Genomic DNA, 22,161 nt, shown 5'->3' with positions numbered 1-22,161 from the left:
TGTTTGCGGAAAGTACTTAGCTCGTTTTAAGTATGTTGCAGTCGCAGTATCACTCACGCCCTCTGCGCCAGTCTCCCGCCGATAAACCTGGTCGGCCCTCTGAACCGGGTCTCGTCGATCAAGGGACCGGGAGTTTGAGGCGTTTTTATTATTGAACGGGGATTGCGCAGTGATGCGTTTCCGGGTAGGCAGGTTTGCGTAGTGCGCATGCGCCAAGTACGGAGGACTAGAACGGATCGCTGACTACGGAGAGGCGGACCTGTTTCCGGGTTGGGTAGTGTGTTGTGCGCATGCGTATGGCTTAAGGTCGTGAAATGCTAAGGGAAACAGTTTCGGATAGATATGAATATCCGATCATGGAGCAGGCGGCAATGCACAGTGATTCTTGGATGTAAAGTGTTGGGAACTAAATACAAACAGCGCTAACTTGTTTTTAGACCAGTATGATGATATTGCGCCAAAGGTAGCGTAGAGACAGATTGAAAGACGGTTCAATGTGATATCTGACTCAAATCCATAACGGTTCAAAAGAGCATCTGGAGAGTTTAGGCTGGGTTTGTATTTAAACAGCGCGAGAGGGGCTATCGCCACAGGTGGTGAATAGTAGTCTAGGGCAAAGGTGCCAAAGGCACTGTAATTAACTGACTAAAACATGTTCTAGGGTCTCAGGAGTATCTGATACAAGGTATAAGGAACAGAGTTTTTATTTCAGGACCGAGGCCCAGGGTATGTCATCATTGAGGCCAGATATATGTGTCCCCAGGCGGTAAACCCACCGCTGTTCCTTTTCGAAAAGTCTGTCCGAGATGTTGGAGCCTCCAGTGATTTGTTCTATCACGGTCCATCTCAGATCGTTCGTGGTGTGACTGTTCTGTAAGAAGTGGTCGCTCATTTTTGTCGTTATTTTCTTACACCTGATATTGCTCCTATGCTCACATATCCTCTGTTTCACCTTTCTGGTTGTCATTCCGACATACCGAAGAGAGCAAGGGCATGTAATAAGGTATACAACATTTGTTGAATTGCAGTTTGTATGTGCTTTTTGGTGCCAGGTTTTGCCCGGTTCCAAGTCTAAAGACTTTGAGGAGACAGTCAGGTGACAGACGGAACAGTTTGCACACGGAAAATGGCCCGTCACTCTAGGGAGATTCCACGCATCAGTAATGCTTCTCATTGGAGGGACTGTCAGCTGCCTGGGTCTTGTATGTACAAGAGCGTCTTTCAAGCTTTTATGACTGCAATATGAGCGTCTTTCAAGCTTTTATGACTGCAACATACTTAAAACGAGCTAAGTACTTTCCGCAAACACGCTGACTGTGTTTGTCCCTTGTTCTACCCCTTGTCTTCTTTTACTTTAGGATGTGCCAAAAAGCGCTGTCCCCCCCCTCCCGTGGTCTGTGGGGTGCAATACCACCCCCTGTGAAGTGAGAACCCTCCTTTCTCACCTTTCATTTTCTTATGTTGAGTGGTCACCGGCCATTGGCCCATTGATCGCCCGTGTGATAGAGTTGAGTGTGTATGTCCATCACACTGCGAGTTGCCAACTCCATCACTTTCACAATCCCCTATGCTCACCTACACTGTTAGCAAGTCTAATAGTCCACATGTGAGACTGCATTGTCACTATGTAAGACTTAGTTGTAGTCCTATGAGTCCAGACCACATGCAGAGTCACGCACCTCTACTAGTATGTATGATTCATACACCCCCTGGCACCCAGAGCACAAGTCACAGGCTGTAAATACTATGAGCCATTTGACAAATGATTTTAATCTCCTCGTTTGTCTCTTTGTATGTTTGTCTGTACTTTTATCTTCACAGGTTTTAATTTTTTGTTTCTGAATTTCAGAAACCTGAGGTTGTTTGCTCCCTGCCTCGGCGTGTGGAGCCCTCCTCCTGTTTTACTTCACAGACGAAATTTTTCACTTTCACGACCCACGTGCGGATGGGCCTTAGCGTGCCTAGACCGCCGGGGTTACACCATAGGTCCTGACGAATGCCAGGTCAATATACCTTAACGGCTGAAACATGTTGACCGATCACACTCTCACTTAATGTTATTGGTGCAAGACCATCCAATTAGTTGGCCTTGTTCACCATCACATTTTTTAAGTCCTGTCCTTGATGATCACCGATTAAATAATTTTTGATACATCTCAGACAATTTTAAACCACCACTTCTGACACTATTCACGCCACCTATCACATAGCCCTCCCTCCTCACAAGACCAGCTCCGCAGTAACTCTGGCGTCGCAGCACACCGGGGTGACATTCGGTCACACCCGGTGGGGCCCGATGATGAAGCAAGTCACCGACCAGGTCGGTGAGTGAGGGCTTTATAAACAAACCTAATGGGCTTGTGTTGACTCATTGTGCTCCGTGCATCCCTTCCATTATAGGGACACTCTTTTGTTGTTACTTTGTTGTAAATCCCTGGGGACTAAGAGTGTTCGCGCCTCTCCCTATCTCTCTTTTTGTTGATGAATATATAGCAGCGCACAGCTGTGAGAGTTTGCAAACCCCTAGGTGCTAGTGTTTTCACTAGCCACCTCTCCCTGCACAATGTCGAACTTGGGACTCACTTTCTCTGAAGCGGAAATAGATGCACTTATGGCAGATTCCAACCTTTTTGCAGACCCGGCTATCTCTCATGCAATAGCACATACTTCAGATTGGGAAAAACTAACGGAACAAAAACGTGATCGTATACGCACGATCCTACATGGCACTATAATGAAACAGTACCTCACCTCGAACTCAGCACCCAAAGGCCTTCTGGTAACTAATGCCCCACGCATCTTTTTGAATGATGCTCAGTTTCGTAAAGATTGGGCCATGATTGCATGGCACTGCACGCGAGACTGGCTCGTACTCATAATAAAGACTGCCTTGCGCCTGTCAGAGACCCTATTAATAGAAATCCAAGAAACAGAATCAGAAATAAAAGCCACCGTGACTGGCTACAAGAAAAAACTGGATGAGATCAACCGAGAATTGATTGAATATAAGGAAAATCTCTTACAGTCCAAATTAACAAAATTCCAAAAAGATCTTAAGAAATTTGAATTTACCAAAGTCTACCCGTATGCGGATCCCGAATACACAGTACCAGTAAAGAATACTAACGAGTCAGAGGCATCTGATGACAATTCATCAAATAGTAGCGGGTCCAGCTCAAGTTCTTATAAACAACGACGAAGGCGCGGTAATAGAGGCAACAGGGGCAACCAACGATACCAATACAATCATGTACCCAATTGGGCAATGGCACCACATGGGGGTTTTGGCCCTCCCCCTTTTCCTTTTCCACAACCACAATTCCCGATGATGGGATGGAATCCAGGCTGGCACCAACCGCCTCCACCAAATCAATACCAGCAACCTTTTTTAGAGAGGGGCCGGAGAGGAAGAGGCAGGAACAGAAGAACCCCCAACCTCAACCAAGTCTCCTGGCAAGCAGACGATGCAGTCGGCAACCACACCAGGAGCAAGACACCCCAAGCAGGAACAAGCAACCAACAAGTCTAGTAACCAACCTCTCTGATTACCAACTTACTACTACAGAACTTACAGTATTGGAGAAGGGGCTTGGATTCGTACCTACAGCTCGGCCAGATAAATTTAGACTACATTGTGAACTAACCGACTTCTTTCGAAAATTGAAACTTAAAGCTTTTTTCGAGGGCAAAGAGGATCCGGACGCAGACATGCGAAAAGGGGACACTGGATTGAGATTAAAATCAACATTCGTACCCCCCCCACACTCGATACCTGCTGCAATTACAGCCTTTGAACAAGCGGTATTCCAGGATTTGGAAACCAGTTCTGAACCAGAGACCTATGGGAACTTCAGCACTATTGAATATCAGGCATTGGAGAAACTCAAAAACAACAATGCAATTACAATCAAACCCGCCGATAAAGGCGGTGGTATCGTCATCCAAAACACCACGGATTATGACAAAGTATGTGAGGGATTACTGAGTGATACCAATAATTACACCCCACTTACTGCAGACCCTTCAACAGATCTACAAAATCGTATCACTAACTTGGTTAAGGAAGCTGAAGGAAATGGCCACCTTTCTAAAAATGAGGCGGACTATCTATCAACCAGTAAGAAGGTCATCCCGTATTTTTACACACTCCCAAAGACTCACAAAAACAGGCTGCCACCACCGGGCCGCCCTATAGTGTCAGGGACAGGTTCTCTACTAGAACCATTATCCACCTTCTGTGACCAGTTCTTAAAACCGATTGTCCAGAACACCCCTACCTATTTAAAGGACACGAAAAACCTCCTTCATGAATTACAGACTATCACTTTTGAGCCTAACACCGTCATTCTAGCTACTCTAGACATAGAGAGTTTATACACCAGTATCCCCCAAGATGAAACAATAAAGGTACTTGGAACAGCTCTCAACTCTGTCACATGGGATTACAACACCCCCAAGGAATTTGTACTAGAATGCGCCACCATCGCTCTCAAAGAGAATTTTTTTGCTTACAAAGGACAGCTATTCCTACAGTGCTCTGGTACCTCGATGGGCAGCACATTTGCGCCCAGCGTGGCTGGGCTGTATGTATCGGACTTTGAGGCTCAAAATATCCAGTCCATTAACAATCCGTTTACAAGAAACATCACTTTTTGGAGACGATACATAGACGACGTGCTGCTTATTTGGAAGGGCAGCATGGAACGCCTGATGGAATTTCTCGAGTGGATTAATACCATCAGTAGGTATCTGAAATTCACCCACACAGTGAGTACCACGGAGGTGGTCTTTCTTGATGTGGTAATTTCAATCAGTGGTACCACATTGACTACTAAAACTCATTACAAGGCCACTGCGAAAAACAACCTATTGCAGTTCGCCAGTTTCCACCCTCGCCCATTGAAGGAAAATCTACCTTATGGGCAATATTTGAGAATTCGACGGAATTGTAGCAGTCTAGATGATTTCAAGACACAATCATCCGACCTGACAAATAAGCTCAAACAGAGAGGCTATCCCAATCACATTCTCCAAAAGGGTTTCAAACGAGCTCGAAATCAACCCCGAGAAGCCCTTCTTGAACCGATTACAAAAACCACGACAGAGGTGCCATTAACATGTGTGACCACCTATGGTGCTTTGTCCAACTTGATGAAGAAATCCATAAATAAAAATTGGAAAATCATCACAAGCACGAAAAAAGACTGGCAAAAACCTCTATTTTCATTTAAAAAGGGACACAGCTTGAAAGACGCTCTTGTACATACAAGACCCAGGCAGCTGACAGTCCCTCCAATGAGAAGCATTACTGATGCGTGGAATCTCCCTAGAGTGACGGGCCATTTTCCGTGTGCAAACTGTTCCGTCTGTCACCTGACTGTCTCCTCAAAGTCTTTAGACTTGGAACCGGGCAAAACCTGGCACCAAAAAGCACATACAAACTGCAATTCAACAAATGTTGTATACCTTATTACATGCCCTTGCTCTCTTCGGTATGTCGGAATGACAACCAGAAAGGTGAAACAGAGGATATGTGAGCATAGGAGCAATATCAGGTGTAAGAAAATAACGACAAAAATGAGCGACCACTTCTTACAGAACAGTCACACCACGAACGATCTGAGATGGACCGTGATAGAACAAATCACTGGAGGCTCCAACATCTCGGACAGACTTTTCGAAAAGGAACAGCGGTGGGTTTACAGCCTGGGGACACATATATCTGGCCTCAATGATGACATACCCTGGGCCTCGGTCCTGAAATAAAAACTCTGTTCCTTATACCTTGTATCAGATACTCCTGAGACCCTAGAACATGTTTTAGTCAGTTAATTACAGTGCCTTTGGCACCTTTGCCCTAGACTACTATTCACCACCTGTGGCGATAGCCCCTCTCGCGCTGTTTAAATACAAACCCAGCCTAAACTCTCCAGATGCTCTTTTGAACCGTTATGGATTTGAGTCAGATATCACATTGAACCGTCTTTCAATCTGTCTCTACGCTACCTTTGGCGCAATATCATCATACTGGTCTAAAAACAAGTTAGCGCTGTTTGTATTTAGTTCCCAACACTTTACATCCAAGAATCACTGTGCATTGCCGCCTGCTCCATGATCGGATATTCATATCTATCCGAAACTGTTTCCCTTAGCATTTCACGACCTTAAGCCATACGCATGCGCACAACACACTACCCAACCCGGAAACAGGTCCGCCTCTCCGTAGTCAGCGATCCGTTCTAGTCCTCCGTACTTGGCGCATGCGCACTACGCGAACCTGCCTACCCGGAAACGCATCACTGCGCAATCCCCGTTCAATAATAAAAACGCCTCAAACTCCCGGTCCCTTGATCGACGAGACCCGGTTCAGAGGGCCGACCAGGTTTATCGGCGGGAGACTGGCGCAGAGGGCGTGAGTGATACTGCGACTGCAACATACTTAAAACGAGCTAAGTACTTTCCGCAAACACGCTGACTGTGTTTGTCCCTTGTTCTACCCCTTGTCTTCTTTTACTTTAGGATGTGCCAAAAAGCGCTGTCCCCCCCCTCCCGTGGTCTGTGGGGTGCAATACCACCCCCTGTGAAGTGAGAACCCTCCTTTCTCACCTTTCATTTTCTTATGTTGAGTGGTCACCGGCCATTGGCCCATTGATCGCCCGTGTGATAGAGTTGAGTGTGTATGTCCATCACACTGCGAGTTGCCAACTCCATCACTTTCACAATCCCCTATGCTCACCTACACTGTTAGCAAGTCTAATAGTCCACATGTGAGACTGCATTGTCACTATGTAAGACTTAGTTGTAGTCCTATGAGTCCAGACCACATGCAGAGTCACGCACCTCTGCTAGTATGTATGATTCATACACCCCCTGGCACCCAGAGCACAAGTCACAGGCTGTAAATACTATGAGCCATTTGACAAATGATTTTAATCTCCTCGTTTGTCTCTTTGTATGTTTGTCTGTACTTTTATCTTCACAGGTTTTAATTTTTTGTTTCTGAATTTCAGAAACCTGAGGTTGTTTGCTCCCTGCCTCGGCGTGTGGAGCCCTCCTCCTGTTTTACTTCACAGACGAAATTTTTCACTTTCACGACCCACGTGCGGATGGGCCTTAGCGTGCCTAGACCGCCGGGGTTACACCATAGGTCCTGACGAATGCCAGGTCAATATACCTTAACGGCTGAAACATGTTGACCGATCACACTCTCACTTAATGTTATTGGTGCAAGACCATCCAATTAGTTGGCCTTGTTCACCATCACATTTTTTAAGTCCTGTCCTTGATGATCACCGATTAAATAATTTTTGATACATCTCAGACAATTTTAAACCACCACTTCTGACACTATTCACGCCACCTATCACATAGCCCTCCCTCCTCACAAGACCAGCTCCGCAGTAACTCTGGCGTCGCAGCACACCGGGGTGACATTCGGTCACACCCGGTGGGGCCCGATGATGAAGCAAGTCACCGACCAGGTCGGTGAGTGAGGGCTTTATAAACAAACCTAATGGGCTTGTGTTGACTCATTGTGCTCCGTGCATCCCTTCCATTATAGGGACACTCTTTTGTTGTTACTTTATTTTTGTCGATTCCCCAGCTGGGGAACGTGTACAAAGTTCGAAATCCAGTAGTCCGCTGGATTCGCAACTAAAGATCAAAGATCTCTTCAAAACCTGGAGAAGGCAAGTAAAGCGAAGTGGGTAAAGCGGTGGGAGCACCGCTCGCTCACCAGGTACTTGGAGGTGGGGAGGATACCGTGGGGTCTGCGGATAATGCTTGCACCATCTTATGAAAACCCAGATCCCCACATTCTATCCAAATGGGCTGAATGTAACCTGGAGTCCACTCGGCATTTGGTGTAAATACTTGTTAAATATGCCGAGAGTGACCGGGTGGCATTACAGAGCCAAATCGACACACTGAATATGTAAATAGACAAGTTACCCAGCACTCCCAATATTGTTAAATATCATGAAGAAATGACAGCACGTCTGCACCGAGAAGAAGAGAAGAAGAAGTCATAAAGACATGAAAGGCATATAAATTCCAAGGAGACCGGTTGGATTATGAATATTCACATTTGCAAAGAAGTACAACACTGTAAAAGCTACTAAACAGTTAACACCAAATACCTCAGCAATATCGCAAACAGCCAATAGTGACCTTCCGGAGGCTTCATCACTCTCGGAGTTCAGCTCAAATATAGACAGTGAGTCAGACAATGATCAACAAAGGGCACATCACTTAGGGTTTCAAAAATTCACTCTGGCACAGGAATTAGATTGTATGCGTCAGGAGCGGAGGCAGACTTTACGTTTGGGTGCTCGAAATGTAAATGCCAACAAAGAACCAACAGGAAGCAGGACGCATGGCGGAGATGTAATAAACAGCGCAAACGTGAGTACAAAGCCACCCAACAGAAAACCAGGCAAACAATGGAAGCGCAAATAGATTGTAACTCCAATATTAGTGATTCTCAAACTGTCATTAATCTTAGGAATATATCATTGAATAAAAAAGAGACTAACATTTTAGCATTGAGGCTTTCTTTCAGTGCTAAAAGTAACTCTGACTATGCTGGTACCAGAATTGATATGTTTAAATACGTTGCCAAGTTGAAACTCCGCAAGTTTCATTCATTACACAAGTCAGCACGATTGGTACCACCTACAGCACCCAACTTGAGTCCACCTTTACTAACAGCAGGAGATGCAGAGTTATTGCAGGACTTACTACAAATGCAGGGAGAGACTGACACTGTGTCTTCTAATTTGGGCACAGGGTCAACATAGCCCCACCAAATTCAAACCTAAATCAACATTTTGTCCGCTGATGTTGAAAGACAACATTGACAAGTTCAATGAAAAAGCTACACAGGATTTGAGGATGTTGTATCAAAAACAGGTCAATATAAATAATAGACACCACTACCGGGATTTTGCTTATCATCAACTTGTTAAAAAATTGCAAAATAATGTGAATGTCATCATCCGCCAGTCAGATAAAGGCGGAAACATGGTTTTGTGGCTGTGGGAAATGTATATGGAGGAGGCCCTTGGCCAACTCAATGACAGGGTCTGTTATAAAAGATCATCAATGACAGATGTCAAATTGGCATGGAATCTGTTTTACACAAATCTGATGGCATGGAGGAGCACGGGTTTAATAACTATGGATGAGTTTAAAGAATGATCATCAAGTGATGCCCATAGTTTATTTAATTCCCAAAATTCATAAAGACAATGTCAAGCCACCTGGTCGTGCCATAATCTCTGCTTCCAATAGCATCATTGAGAACGCCAGCAAGTACGTTGACTTTTTTCTTACAGGACCATGTCAAAAACCTCCCTTCTTTTATCCTTGATACTGGTGACTTGCTACAAAAACTAGAGGGAATGACATAGCAATCTGAGTACTTGCTGATATCTCTGGATGTATCCTCCCTGTACACCAGTGTGCATCACAGGGATGGATTGAAAGCTATTGAACCTTATTTGAGCACGAGACCCATCTGTTTTTACGAACATAACAGAATGTATTTGTCTATGTTTAACCTGTGCCTGGAAAACAATTTCTTTTTTTTTCTAACCAAGTATTCCATCAGGTGAGGGGTGTGGCTATGGGGCCTGTTTCTCCCCCAGCTACGCCTGCCTGCATATGGGGTACTGGGAGGAACAGGTCCTCATACAAACCTACTCAAAAATCATATCTGAAAATGTTGTGAAATGGTTCAGGTATAGTGATGATCTTTTGATAATTTGGAATGGATCGGAATGTGAAGCTTTGCAGTTCATTGAAAAACTTGACAGAAATTACTTGAATCTTGGTTCTACTGGTCAGATTAGCAACAGGTCAATATGCTTTCTAGATGTAGAAATTTTTATCGAAAACAACAAACTACAGACTAGAATGTGCAGAAAACCGACCGCCAGAAATGCCATGTTACATGCTTCCAGTCATCATCCTGCACACTTAATTAGGAGTATTCCCTATGGAGAAATGCTCCGAATAAGAAGAATTTGCAGCAGTGACCATGAATGTAGGGAGGCGCAGAGAGACTGCAGGTACAGGTTTTTGAGGAGAGGCTATCTCCCAGACCTGATTTACAAGGCCCTATGTAAAGCTAATGAATCTGGTAGGTCTCAGGCACTAGCAGGTAAAAAGAAGATGGCACAGATGGGGCAGACTGAGACTAGATTGATTCTAACCTACAATAGTCAACAACAAACAATTCGCAAGATTGTGAATAAAAATTGGGCATTGATTAGAAGTGACCCCGTATTGGGGACCCATGTGCAACCATCTCCCAGCATGAGCCCTTACTCACACGGAACCAGGGTTGGTAAATGATTAACGAAAACAATGGCTCCTGTGGAATAATATCAAAGTGATATTGATATACTTTTGCACAACGGCATTGAAGAGGGTTAGAGTGATGTCAAAAGGAGAAAAGACCTCATACACCTTAGTTTTTCTATTTCGAAATCAAGTTTATATAGTTCTTGAAAGAAATCAAGATATGTACAAGGAAATAATATCACAGTAGTGTGTAGTGTCCCCAGTGAGAAAAAGGATCCTAAAATATTGGTGACATATGTGTGACATATGTACAAGATTTCCAATTAATCATAGAGTCAACCATTTGTAAGTATACAAAATGGGTGGATATATGCCGGAGGTGCAGTCAATCCGTGTTGGGTTAACCAGCCCTACTCTACCCTCACATGGGGTATGCTTGCACTAGCAATTATTTCTCATTTCCAGTACCCTTGTGTTACCAGTTCTCCACTAATATATGATTGTTCTCTCACATATACAGCACCTGGCTGGGACCCTTGTGAGTATTATCTTCTTCTGTGTCTCTTTTCTATACTCACTTGTGACACACATCTACTACACGGCTGCCAAAACCATCCTTCAGGTACTATGCAAACCCATGCGCTCCTTTTCCAGTGACCCCATCTACACCTTGGCCACACACTGATATTTCCCTTTCTTTGTAGAGGTCCCTACATTTCTAGGTCCTGAAGAGACCCTACATTGCACAAATGGTTGAAACGTCATTGGCAGATAACAGAAGAAAACCATTAAACCAGCGCTTATCATTGTATAAAAAATGCGATGTACATTTTGTATACTCACAAATGGCCTCCTATTTACGCCACCCTTGTAAATAGGGGACAGCGTCAAAATCAACGGACGTTGGGGAGGAACGCCCACCACAACAACCATTGCTAAGTACAGTGTGAAAAGGAGCCTTTTTTTTTAAAGGCAGCATTAAGTCACGTTAAGTGGCATAACGCTACCATGTTAATAAGGTGAAGCACCTATCACCACTATAAGGTCCTGAAAAGTGAGGTTGTGGTGGCATATTTGCCCCAATATGTTTTAACTGACATTTTCACCTTACTATAATGTCCCCCTAACTTTTGTTTTTTTCAGTGAATATACACACGCACATATACATAAATAGTACATAATAGGTGACCAATTGGTTATCAAATGGTCAGAGAAACATAACATTATAAACCATGACCTTGGTATGTATGTTTGATATTAAACGACAACAATTTATTTTTGTATCATTTGAAAATCAGGAATGCCTTTTGTGAGACAACTTGTTTGCACATAAAACTCATTGAGATGTACAATGTAGAAAGAAACATTTTAGGCAACAGAAACATAATTTTTCTGAAATATAATTTTCCTGTGGGAATAAGTACGGTTTGACAAAATACCAATTTCCACAGAAAAATGGAATTTATAGTATACCTCTAAATCCTTTTGTTTTAAAATATTTGCTTTCTATTGCTTTTGTTGTCTCTTGCACTATTAAACAACATTTCTGTGTATAACATTATTTCATATATTTCCCGGTTTGAAAAAGCTTTTCATGGATATCATTTTAGTGCAACAGTGCCACCAAGCTGAGATATCAGGGCCACTTTATTGCTGTGAGACCAGTCTGGCTGCACTGGGCACTGACCTGTGGAGGGGGCGCTGATCTAAGGGGGCACTGAGTTTAGCAATAAGATATGATTGGAGAGATGAGGGACACTTTTGCATGGTGGTAGTAAGAGAATCCGAGGAGGTGGAGGAGGCAGGTATAAAGTATGGAGGCACCAACAATGTTTGCCACGCCGGGAACCACCAGTGCTACAGCCGGCACTGGTCGGAGTTTCCATTGGCGACATTTACAACACTGATCCACAGCAAGGGAAAGAAGATGTGAAGGAAAGAAGATGTAAATAACCTTGGAAAATCACACAATGGGGGTCATTAGGATCGCGGACGGACTTGAGTCCGTCCGCGACCCCAGAGTATGAGGGAACGTCCGCATGGGCAGCGGCGTTCCCTCTGTGCTGATTAGGATGTGACCGCCATGGTGGCGGTCACATCCTATATCTTTAACATTGCGGCGGGTGCAGCTTCAAGCTGCACCCGCTGCAATGTTAAAAATGCATACAATGCATTTGTATGTAGAAAGCGGCAGGCACCGCACGGTGCCTGCCGATTTCTGTATACAAATGCAGGTGGGTACCATAGGTACCCCCCATGTGCACCCCCCAACCCCCCTTCACCTAGGGGGCCCGCAACGGGCCCCCGCAGTGAAGATACACATGCTTTTCCTCGGCGGAAAACCCGCCGCGGAAAAGCATCTTTGGAAGCCCATCCTAATATGGTGGACGGTGTCTGAGAGACACCGCCACCATATTAGAGCTTTTCCACCGCGGTTGTAAGCCAACTGCGGCGGAAAAGCTGCGGACGGAAACCAGGACCCACCAGCCATCCTAATGTGGCGGTGGGTCTTTGGTGGGTCCGCTGCGGTTTTTCCGCATCCTCTGGGCCGACGGTGGCTTCCGCCGGCCCAGAGGATGCGGAAATTCCGCAATCATAATCGGCCCCAATGTGTTTTCTTTAGTGCTTTCTAGCTTCAGTAATGGTGTCTGCAGTCTGTGTGTGAACTGCACAAAGTTAGCAAGGGATGTGGGTGGGAGAATAAATTATTTTTTGTTGTTGCTATGAGTGAATGTATATTGTAAACGTCAAATGGATTGTGTAAAGCAGTACATGCTGTACTCCACGTGTTCAAGGCAGGGTAGAGCATTCTGCAAGGGTTTAATGTTCTGATTTTCAGAGGAAGTAAATGAAATTTAAAATAAACCTCAATCATGTGTCCACCTCACATGCTGACTTGGTGTACTACGTTTTCCATTAACACCAGTCAGGAAGTTGAAATGGTTCAAGACAGCATGGTTAGAACTGTATATTAGTTGAATCTTGGTTTAGAATTGCACAAATAATTTATTTTGATTTGTTGTCACTCTTACATGGTTTAGAGATGCAGGTCCAGTCCTTCTCACCCAGGCAAGAGGGAAGCAGGTCTGCACAAATAAGCAGCAGTCCAGCAAAGTGGCAGTCTTTGTAGCAGAATAATACAAAGTAAAGAGGCGCACTCGGAATTTATCTCTAATCTAATCAGAAATATTTACAAAGAGACTCAAGGGTGCTACACTGCATTCATGTGCTGGCTTCACAATGAATAAACCATTATAAAGAATGCAGGAAACAACCTGCAAGCAGTGTGCACTGTTCCTGGGAATACTAAATTCCTAAGGTTTGTCAACTTAACTCAATTTCTCAAATAGTTACTTCACAAAGATAATTTATTTCTTTTTAAGATATTTTTTAAACATCATCATAAAAATGATCAATTAAATTGTGAATTGGACAATTACATCATTGTCACATTAGATACTCTGTTCATATGCATTTATTGATTATCGCAATCTAGCAATTCTATAGATCAATACACGTATGTACATATACTATAATCATGTGGATTGAAGACCAAAGAATTTCATTGACACTTTAATTTCAAGCAGTCCGGACCCCAATGCATTTCGGTAATAAGGTTTCCCTTCATCAGGGGCGATGGCCTAAAAAAATAATAATAAAGACTAATCTAATGCAAGTATCTCAAATTGGATATCATAATATTTAGTACAACACTCATGGGAGCATGCCTCAGATATTATGCATGATATAGTGCAAGAACTTTCTAGGAGATAAACATAGGTGTGTAGTAATTATGAAAGAACAATGGTGCATAGTGCTAATTTAAAAAACTCATGTGTCCCTTACTGTCTCATGCAGGAAGGATGCATATGTGGAAAAGAGTAAAAAGAGCGGTGAAAAAATGAAGAAATAGACATGAACCACAACCACACTTGCCTCCCTGTGATGTGCTATTACTGTGTGACGCAAATAGATCCATAGTATTAGCATGGTGATAAGTCCCTCTCTGTCGCATGCTCAAATCTCAAGTCTCAAAAACTCCTAAAGCAATAAATCTACCTGTACTCGTTTTCCAACACAGATCTTTACTAGGGTATCTTGCCACAGTCTCCTGGTTGTTTATCGAACACCACGGAGGCTGCACGCGGGAATCGCATTCTTCCAGATTTGAAGAGGCAGCATTTGTTATAGACTGAGAAGACCAAGGCACCCTCTTTAAATCTTAGCACGCCTGTTAGAATTTTAAATTGGTGCTACTGTTTCGAATTCCAAGAATCGGAACAACTCTACCGCGTGCAAGCAGGATAATCTGCATTTTGTAGACTGATATATAATAACTCCTTGAAGTGGCAGTACTTAGCATCTACAAATATGATCGTGGGACATATATAAGATTTGGCAATACGATCTATAAAGACTGCCAGCAGCAGGAAGTTCGTCCTATCAGAAAGAAGGGAGATATCTTTCCCCTACTTATTTAACACGCCTCATTTAAAGTTATCTGGGGAAGACAGCTAATATTTTTCCTGAGGAAGACGGCTGTATGATAATTGGTCTGTCGAAACGCGTTGAGAATTAGGGGAGAGAATCCAATTTATAATAATCAAGGAGTATTCTGACTGGCGCTGAATATACCTTTTGAGTATCTCCCTTGGTTTAGCTTTAGGAATTCATTTGATGAACTTTAGAGTATAATTTGTTTCCACATATTGTCTGTTTTCCCTTGATTGATATACGTTTTAATCTGTTTTTTAATTCAATTTTAATTATAAAATAAAACTGTGCATATTGAATTTATTTGTCGTTTCAGAATTTGGTTAACTATTGTATTGCTCTGAGTATGCTTGAAGTATTCTTGTATGCTATGTCATTGTGTTTTTGTTAATGTACCCAAAGGGAATCTCTTTTTTGACAAAGTCAATAGTTGGTACCCCATCCCTTTGGTAGAGGGTCCCTCTCTCTTTTATTAGAGCTTCCACAAAACTCCCAAGGCTTTTGAAACATTCCCAGATTAAAAAGACCTTGTAATTCTGGGAATGTGACAAAAAGATATGCCTCCCCAGGAGAGGTGTAATCAGGAGAAATACCTTTATTTCTCCTAGCTATTTCCTCTTTCTATGTTTGCTGCATTATGTAGCACACATAGAAAGAGAAAATGCCCCCAGGATTTTTTTGTGCAGGAAGGTGTGCCTTTCTGCACAAAAACAATCCTGCATTCAACTCAGGCACCCTTGCACCATGTTGCAAGGGGGCCTGTGCTGCCACTAGGCAGCCCACTGCACACCAGAGCATGGGAACAAGTCAGGAATGCACCATATGCCAGAAGCTTGAGCTGTCTGTGATGTTACTCAAAACCCAGAGATGAACATCAGCCCCATTATTCACATTTTAAATAACTGTTTTTATGTTGGGTATGCCCCTTCCCAAATCATCTGCCCCTGCTTCTAACATATATGCAAGGCTGAGGAGTAAGGGCGGCACCAAATACAACCTGTATTTAAAGAGTAATAAAGTGGTTTACTCCCATACACCCTTTATAACCTTGAGATACCACTTCCCATAACTGAAAAAATAAATACCCTGTCTCCTGTCACCCACTATAACCAACCTTTGCACAATCCTCTCTCCTCCATGATTAAACAGAAATCAAAATGATCTTGTGTTCTGTCACTTACCCAACAGCCTCTGTGGACTCCGGCCCCCCCCCAGCACAAAGCTGTACCTCACTCACACTGAGAGAGATGAGATGGAACTCTGGTAATAGTGGCTCTGTAAGAGCCACCTGTTGACATTTATTCATTTCCCCTGTCAGCATGGGTCTGCAGAGATGCTAGTTGACAGAGGAGAAGGTGGTTGTTGCAGGAACAGTGACTCCTGTATCATGCAGCAGGTCACTGGATTTGAGTTGTCCATGCAAAAAGCTTCCAATGAAAGCCATGTACAAAAACACTGTTGTCTTATGGGAACCTTGCCTGCTATCTCTGGTCATTTTAGGGGGCCATTTAAACTGAGTCGGTCATTAGGCAATGAGCTAAGTAGGAGACGTTGTGTAGTGTGAATGCTTGATCTTTCTTTTGAATGGACCTACTTGCCTTAAACACTATCAAGGAAAGAGTAGAAGTCAAATAATGCTTGATGCTGGGCAACTAATCATTATTTTCATTACTCTGAAAGAATTAACATGATAGCAAAGGGTCTGAATTTAGCATGTAAGTCAATATTGAAAGACAATTTTCACAAAATGCCTCTCATCACTTCTGCTTATGTCTGACTTTGGCACACTAGAGGATAAAGACAATATTGTTAAAAGAAAGGACAAAACCATAATGAAGGATTCAGAAACAAAACACTCTTAGACACTGTTATTTTACTGATGTATTTGTTGTCTTATTTCACCACTGTGAGTCATATAAGCTGAGATAACAGCACAGGGATTAGACTGCAGTTTTCTCATTTACCCTCATAACGCAGTTATTTATGTTTGGATACATATTTGCTCAGGAAATCCTCTGGATTTTGCTTCTACCAATTTTCTGATTCATATGCAGTAAATGTATAGTACTAGTGCTTATCTCTCATCAGGCGGTTTCCTGTCCTGACTGCACCTAATGCCTTTTTAACAGTTTACATTCAATTGAATGAGTCATGTGAATAAAAACCCCAAAACAATCATTTTGATCACATTGAATACCTATTTACAAAATAAGAAAAATATGTTTGCGGCATATCTTTAACAGTGAAAAATGTGGTTGTTTTCCTCCTTCATAGTTTCAAGTTTCAAGTTTATTTTTATTTGCTTTGGTACTCAACCGAGGACCACAAATATTTTAACATAAAATACAGGTTATTTACAACAGTAAAATTTCTTGTGCTAATACAATGTTAAAAAAGATTTTAAAAATGTATAAAAGTTATAACAAACGAAATGAGTGATCAGTTCCTTTGCTGAGTTAATCCTACATTTAATGTATGTGGCTTGCAAATACCGCTTTCTTGCCGTTACCACCTTTGGATTTAAACAGGCAAACATTAGATGATTGACATCTTGCTCTCCTCCATTACACAGATTACATTTAGAGTTTTCCTTTAAGTGCCATTTGGCTGTTACAGTTTTAACTGGTAAAATTCCGAACCGGAACAGAACAATCGCTCTCCTGACAGAATGATTTAGTTTGAAAGCAATGTACTGTTGAGTTTTCTTGCATGTTATAGTTTCAATGAAATTCTTATATGTAGATGGTATAGAACAATGCAAAAGGTCTAGATCAAAACTCAGCCTTGAGGTGAAATGTTTCAAAAAGAGTTTACGTTGGGATGGTGTCCAAGATAGCAGCAAATCGATATTAATCTCCGCTAGCTTAAAGGCAACTGACATGTTTTTCTTAAAAACGTGTTTGGATGAGTCACGATCAATTGTTTCTGTTTTGAGCAGAGATCGAAGAGTTCCGTCCTCAGCGTGCAGGAGATTATATGCCCACCTGATGACATTAGCAATTCCTCGAGAATAGGAGCTGGTTAATGAGGATTCGAGGCAAAGAGCTTGTACTGGAACGGCCTGTGACACCTTCGTTAGTCTTCGTAATATTTTTCCTTCTTTTAGGTCTAGGAAGTTCCACTGGTTTATGGGGATATATTCCAAGGCATATGATAGTACAGGCGGTATCTTAACACTATATACCTTGAGCAGAGAAGAGAAATGCCTGTGTCCTGATGCTGCGTATAGTCTTGCGAGAGCTCCCGCATGTACATCAGCTTTCCTGGTCAGGTTCACAGTATGTGGCCGATTTTGTAGAGACTTGGTGAAGATCCTGCCTAGATAGGTGTATTCATTTACTTCTTCCACCTTGTCTCCCCCAAGGGTCCAGTTATATTTAGAACTCTTTTTCTTTCCTGAAAAAGAAACTATTTTTGTTTTGGTAATGTTAGGGATTAAGTAATTTTCCTCTGTGTATTTGTTCAGTGCCTGGAGATTGCTTTGTAGTCCAAATGGTGTTAAATCCAATATGACGATATCGTCTGCGTATAACAGTGTATGTATGTTATGGGAGGCAACTTTTGGTGGAAAATTGCGAGCTTGCTGGAGACATTGAGGCATATCACTGAGATAGAGTGAAAAGAGTAGGGGAGCAAGGAGACATCCCTGTTTGAGGCCATTGGGGGTTGGGATAGGGCTGGTTAAGCCCTTTTCTCTCCCCAATTGTACCTGGCACCAGGTGTCTGTATGCAGTGATATTAATATTCGTAGTAACTGGTCAGGGATACCCATTTTACTAAGTTTTTCCCAGAGTATTCTCCTGTCCATCCTATCAACGCGGTCAAAAAGTCGATGAAAGCTGCGTAAACAGCCTGAGATTTGATGGACACATATTTATCTAAGATAGTTTGAAGGATGGCAATATTGTCCTTGACTGAATGCTTTGGTCTAAAGCCAGCTTGATATCGAGGGATCAATCCAGATGAAAAGGCCCAGTTTTTAAGTTGATCCAGGACTTCCGCCATGAAGATCTTTCCAGTGGCATCCAGCAAAGCGATTTGTCTGTAGTTACCAGGTTGTAGTCTTGATCCCTTTTTATGTATAGGTATGATGATACTCCCCTTCCACGACTTCGGGATTACCCCAGTGCTGAGAATGTAGTGGAAGAGGGGGGAAAGCATCCTGCTCCACCCTTTAGGATCGATCTGGAGGACTTTGATTGGGATTTGATCTGGGCCAGTTGCTCCTGTTGATCTCGCCCTTCTTATGTGTATCTCAATAGAAAGGGGAGTGGATGTTCCAGTATTTCAGATTTCAGTTCCTGAATTACTAGAGAACGTATAGGCCATTTCTGAATTATTGTTTAATTTGTATAGATTAGTGAGATAGGCTTCCCATTCGTTTGGGGGCACAGGAATACTTTGTGATGTTTTTTTCGTGCCTGTTTCTTTGGCGATTATGGTCCAGTTGGCACGGTGGTTGTTCTGTTTTGCTGCTATCTGCAGATCCACCCAATTTTGATCTTGGGTTATTCTCTTGTGTTTCTCTTTTTCTCTCCTCCGTTGGTTCTTTAGTTTGTTAATTTCTGCTTGCCTAGATGGTGAAGCTTCTAAGAACTGTGCTCTTATCAGTTTATTTAGCAGCTTTGTTCCAGTATCTAATTTTGGATTTTTGTTTTCAGTCTTTGTAAATCTTGGTTGCGTCAACTTTTTCTGCAATTTTTGCGTTAGTTCTTTTATGATCAGTTCAAAATTCATTATTGAGTTTACAGAGTGTGTTGTTTGAAGAAGCTGGTTAGTGGCTATTGTATTAGTTATCTTATTAAGTGTCGCTGAGTTCCAATAAATCCACCTTTGGTTTTTATTTACCATAACTGTACTGTGCTTGTGCATGATTTGAGTAGAGATTTTCCACTCTGTAGATAACTGTAGGATAAATTTGTTCTTTAGTTTTTCCCGCTATATTCCAAGAAGATATTGCTAAGCCTGTGTTAAACAGAAGAGCTAGTGTCCTTCGTTTATTTGTTACTATTCAGGGTCTCAGAGATCCAGTCCCATGACTGGTCCCTCTGTATTGTTTCCTTACTGCGAGTGCTTTTGCTCCAAATTTCCCTTTCGTCATTCTTTACTGAAACAAATAGATTTGCTGCTGATTGATCTAAGGGATAGGTTTTTTTATTTATGGTATGGTACGTTTTTTGAGAGGCTTCGAGCGGATACATCATATTGTAGACTTCAATTTTTAATACTGGGATCAAGTCATAGCCACATTTGTGGAGAATCTGGCTCTCCTTAAGGATTATTCCTGGTAAGGCTGGGGACCAGAATTCTACAATTGCAATTTTTGTTTTCGCTTTATCCGGAAACATTACTAGTTTGATCTCATTTTGGGCTAGAAATTTTAGCGACTGGATCTGTTGCAGTAGGTTAATGATTCGGCCACGATTGAGTGGAGCTTCATCAATAGGGAATAACTCTGTGATTTGTAAGTAGTTGGATCTTATCTCCTCTACTTGGGGTTCTTTTCTCTGTAATTCTGGATGTCCTACAAGTGTTCCTCTTAAAGTTGCACTTTCTGAGCTGTGTAGGAAATCAGTAGCCTTTGGATTTAATGTGGAGTATTGGTAAAGGTTTTTGCTGTTGGTTTTCACCTGTATCTTCTGGTGCTTCATACTCGGTGTTGGGGGCAATGTTGGTCTTCCTTCATAATCTGGTGAATCGTTAAGTAGGGGAGTGGTAATCTGAAATTTGATTTTTGTGGCCTTCTTCTTTTTGAATCTTCTTAGCGCCTTTCTCTTTTTATCTTTCTTTGTCGTTGTTCCTTCTTTGTTTTTTCCGAGTCTTATACATCTTCACTAGTTAACCCAGTGTTTGTTTCAGGATCAGATATTACAGGATTGGTCGTGTTTAATTTGGATTTGCTTTTTGTAAATATTGGGTAGTACGTCACAGATTGTTGATGTGGTTCTAAGTTAGTTTGCTCTTTAAAGAGTTTTCTGAGGGAGTATACAGTGATGTCTCCCTGCTTTCCCACACTTTCGCCAGATGATTTCTTCTCGGTTTGTGTTGAAATTTCTTTTGAGGGAGGTGGCATAGTGTCCTTTTTAATTTTTAAAGCATCACCAGTTATCTCTTGGCATTTGCCACAGGTTCCTGTTACTTTTGTTGTTTTTGGTGACCAAATTTGTTCTTTCTTCTTTTTTTCCTCAACCAGAAATTTTAGGATTCCAATTTGTACGTCGAGTGTTTGATCAGAATTTTCCAATATGTTACCTAAATGGTTGAGGACTGATTCCAGGATATTTTGTAAAACAAACATTGACTTAGAGACTGGAGTGTAATGATTAATCAGGCCAGTGGTTTTAAAGATAGAAAGATCTGGTGAATTTTCGAGATGGCCCTCTATATCTATTGATTTTTGTGGAGTACTGATCTGTATGTTGTCGATCCTCCTTTGGTGTTTCATTTGAGATATTCCATCCTTGGTGCTGGTATCTGTGGAGATGATGTTGCAGTCGAAAGACTGTTGTATTTTGGAAAGATCTGGTGTTATTGATCCGGTTGCCATTTAATCTGAGGTTAAGTCCACTTGTTCTATAAAGGTATTTTTTTCCCCTGCTTCTGGGATTATTTAGGTGCCGTTTCCAACCTCTGTGACACCTACTGTTTCCGAGTTTGCCTGTTCTTTTACTATATGATCCTGGTCATCTGGGTTTGTTTTTGCGAAATACTTTCTGATTCCAGGCGTTGCTATTGTCTTTTCGTTTCTTACTGCCTTATTGGTGCTCTTCCTGATTGCGTCGTCCGTTCCAATTCTATACATGAAGATGGTTCTGGATCTGAGCTTCTTATAAGCCATTGCACAGTCAGTAGGAGGTGACGCGTTGTTGTCCAGAGGTCCGGGCAGGGCGGTAACTATATATATATATTTTCCCCTTCTATTCCCTGCTTTTGACCCACGATAGAAGTGCCTGCTTCCAATAAACACAGTTGGGTAGTTAGACTTCGGGGGCCAATGCCCGGCGCGCCGCTCATGCAATGCCAGCACCAGCACCCAGATCCAATTCCCCAAGTTTGTTCCTATAGGATTATGCAGTTTTTAGGGGCCTGCTCTGGACTCCTCGCCACTCCCGCTTAAAGCAAGGGGACTGACTTAAAGGAATACTTTGCGTCTTGGGACTCCTGTCTGTGTCGGCGTGAAGACCTGAGCTCCGTACTGGCTTCTACCTGTGGGGACGTGAGGACCCCGACTCTCAGCAGTCCCCGCACTGTGATCGCCACCAGTCTCAGTCTAAACGGGCGCTGACTTAGCAGTAGTAGTAGGTAAATATAGGATGCAAAGTATTAATTTGAATTGAGTGGTGAGTTTTATCCACGTTCCCC

Source organism: Lissotriton vulgaris, chromosome 8 (assembly GCF_964263255.1).
Source record: "Lissotriton vulgaris chromosome 8, aLisVul1.2, whole genome shotgun sequence".
Lineage (NCBI taxonomy): Eukaryota > Metazoa > Chordata > Amphibia > Caudata > Salamandridae > Lissotriton > Lissotriton vulgaris.
Note: the sequence above shows the minus strand (reverse complement) of the source record.